Here is a 4,028-nt window from a genome sequence, read left to right as displayed (position 1 = left end):
ATACTTTATTAAACCCCAAAAAAACTATTCCCAACAGCGGCGGAGGCGGTGTGCCGCGCCGTCTTGTCGTTGTCGTCCTCTGGGACGCCATTGTTGAAATCTTCAAGGCAGCACAAAATTTTCTTCACTTGTAAATCAAATCATGTCGTCGCGCGATCGACGGGCGGGGAGGGAGAGGACGGCAACTGGCGCCGCTGAGCGGTAGCGGTCGACGGTAGTGTCCCGTGCCGCTGAGGGGGGCGCGCGCACGGGCACGGGCGTGGTGGGTGCAGCCAAACGCATGGGGACCGGCACCGCGGTGGGTGGAGGGGCGCCCATAGGCAGGGGCACGAGCGCGGCGGGTGCAGCCAAACGCACGTGGGCCGGCGCCACGGTGGGTGGAGAGGCGCGCACGGGCACTGGCGCTGGCATGTACACGAGCTCGCGCGGGTCTGCGGAGACCTCGCTGACGCCCGCGGCTTCCAACTCTGCGATAGTGCTCGGCGACCAGCCCGTCAATGCTACGGGGATGGTCGCTAGCGCGGGCGTGGGGATGGGAGCTGGGAGGGGAGTGGGGGCAGCAACCCCCGCGGCCAGCTTGTTCTGGGCCATGTCCATGAGGCCCCATTCCTCCTTATTTTCTATCTCCTCCGGCTCGGAGTCGACTTCACCAAACTTGAAGACTAGTGGAAGATGATCATTTTGCGCCATGGCGTTGGTGGAGGTCTGCGGGAGGGAGGGGAATGGGAGGAGAACAGTAAGGCCGCCTGATGTTGCTTGAAGCTACATCGGTATTTCCCCAACGAGGAAGGGATGATGCATCACAGTAGTAGTAGGTATTTCCCTCAGATATGAAACCAAGGTTATCGAACCAGTAGGAGAACCAAGCAACACAATGTAAACAGCACCTGCACACAAATAATAACTTCTCGCAACCCGACGTGTTAAAGGGGCTGCTAATCCCTTCCGGGGTACGGCACCTCAAGATAGGCAAATGGACGTGAGGTAAATTTGTAGTAGATTGATAGATTGGACGCGAACAAAATAAATAACAATAAATTGCAGCAAAGTTATTTTTGGGGTTTTCGATAAATATATCTAAAAATAAAAGCAAATAAAAGGTAGATCGCAAAGGCAAATAATATGAGAAAGAAGACCCAGGGGCTGTAGGTTTCACTAGTGGCTTCTCTCGAGAAAAATAGCAAACGGTGGGTAAACAAATTACTGTTGGGCAATTGATAAAACCTCAAATAATTATGACAACATCCAAGCAATGATCATTACATAGGCATCACGTCCAAGATTAGTAGACCGACTCCTGCCTACATCTACTACTATTACTCCACACATCGACCACTGTCCAGCATGCATCTAGTGTATTAAGTTCATGGAAAAACGGAGTAATGCAATAAGAACGATGACATGATGTGCACAAGATTCGTTTATCTATATGGCGGTAGATATAGATCTCGGTCCTTAGTAGCAACGATACATACGTGTTGGTTCCCTTTCTGTCACTGGGATCAAGCACCGTAAGATCGAACCCACTACCGGGCACCTCTTCCCATTGCAAGATAAATAGATCAAGTTGGCCAAACAAAATCCAAATATCGGAGAAGAAATATGAGGCTATAAGAGACCATGCATATAAGAGATCAAAGAAACTGAAATAACTTTCATGGATATAAAAAGATAGATCTGATCATAAACTCAAAGTTCATCGATCCCAACAAACACACCACAAAAGAGTTACAACATATGGATCTCCAAGAGACCATTGTATTGAGAATCAGAAGAGAGAGATGAAGCCATCTAGCTACTAACTACGGACCCAAAGGTCTACAAAGAACTACTCACGCATCATCGGAGAGGCACCAATGGAGGTGGTGAACCCCATCCGATATGGTGTCTAGATTGGATCTGGTGGTTCTGGACTATGCGGCGGCTGGATGAATATTTCTTCGACTCCCCTAGGGTTCTGGGATTTTTGGGGTATTTATAGAGCAAAGAGGCAGTTCGGGGGTACTCGAGGTGGGCACAACCCACCAGGGCGCGCCAGGGCCTCCTGGCGCGTCCTGGTGGGTTGTCCCCTCCTCGATACTCCCCCCAGGTGCAACCAGGGCCCAACAGCTTCCTTTTGTCCCATAAAAAATCTCTGTAAAGTTTCGTGTCATTTGGACTTCGTTTGATGTTGATTTCCTGTGATGAAAAAACATGCAAAAAACAGGAACTGGCACTAGGCACTATGTCAATAGGTTAGTGCCAAAAAATGATATAAAATGACTATAAAATGATTATAAACATCCAAGGTTGATAATAAAACATCATGAAACAATCAAAAATTATAGATATGTTGGAGATGTATCAGCATCCCCAAGCTTAACTCCTACTCGTCCTCGAGTAGGTAAGTGATAAAAACAGAATTTTTCATGTGGAGTGATGTTCATCATGTCATAACATATTCTTTTCTTTATAGCATGGACATTTGGACTTTTATGCGATTCAAAGCAATAGTCTAGTTTTGACATAATAATTAAGATACTCAAGCATATGAACAAGCAACCATGTCTTTCAAAATATCAATGCTAAAACAAGTTACCCTAGCCCATCATGCTCAAACATTGATCCATTCATGAAACACACTCGAATATTAGCTACAGCCAATACTAAAGTACGATCATATTGCCTCCTAGTTGGTGCTTTTTATGAGAGAAGAAGGAGACTCAAAATAAAAATTGCATAAAGTAAAAGGAAAGGCCATTCGGAGAGGGGAGTAGGGATTTGTAGAGGTGTTAGAGCTCAAAGCGAAAAAATGAGATAAAAACATTTTGGGAGGTGTATCCATCCCACCAACGAAAACGACTTAGGGTTCCAAACACTTTCGATGTTAGATATGCCATAGGAGGTTCCCAAATAGAAAATGAAGTTTATTCCTTTTTCCACCATAACTTTCACTTTCCATGGCTAACCGTATCCACGGGTGCCCTCCATACCAACACTTTCCAAGGAATTTATTATTTGACAATATAAAGCAAATTCATTTATTTTTGCATTTCAGGACTGGGCATCCGTAATAGCTTTGCCTTACTCTCGTGCAATGACAAGTGAATAAACACTCATCTTGAGAATAACACATCTAGCATGGAAAATATTAGCCACCCGTTACCGTTCCGCGAGCAAAGCAAACACACAAAAGAGAAGTTTATTTTGAAAATTAGAGATGGCACATGAAAATTTGCTTAGAACAGCAAAATAATACCGCATATAGGTAGATATTGTGGACTCATGTGGCAAAACTGGTTTAAAGGATTTTGGATGCACAAGTAGAGGTCATACTTGGTGCAAAAATGAAGGCTAGCAAAAGATTGGGAAGCGACCAACCAAGAAACGAATAATCTCATAAGCAAGTATTAAACATAATTAACACCGCATAATGCACCACAAGTAGGATATAATTTTCATTGCATGATTATTGACTTTCGTGCATGCATAGGGAATCACAAACCTTAACACCAATATTCTTACTAAAGCATAATTACTCATCAACATAATTCACATATCACATCATCATATCTCAAAACTATTACTAAGAATCAAGTTTATTTTGTCCAATGATCTTCCTGCCATTTTTCTTCTGCTTTATCCTTCTTGGATATCTATCACTTTGGGACTAATTTTCATGTGTTGCTTTTCATAAGCTCAAACAAATTTAAGTGAAGATCATGAGCATAACAAATTTTCTTTCTCTCAAAATAATTTAAGTGAAGCAAGAGAGAATTTCTTCAAAATTTTGCTAACTCTCAAATAAATCTAAGTGAAGCAAGAGAGCATTTCTTCAAAAAGAAAGCACACCGTGCTCAAAAAGATATAAGTGAAGCACTAGAGCAAGTCCTAACTCATAAAAGATTTAAGTGAAGCATAGAGAGCAATTCTAACGAGCCATGACATAATTTTGGCTCTCTCAAATAAGTGTGTACAGCAATGATTGATGACTTAAAACACAATAAAACAAGCAAAGACACATATCATACAAGACACTCCAAGAAAAA

The sequence above is a fragment of the Triticum urartu genome, chromosome 3 (assembly GCF_003073215.2).
Source record: "Triticum urartu cultivar G1812 chromosome 3, Tu2.1, whole genome shotgun sequence".
NCBI lineage: Eukaryota > Viridiplantae > Streptophyta > Magnoliopsida > Poales > Poaceae > Triticum > Triticum urartu.
This window is presented reverse-complemented; position numbering follows the sequence as displayed.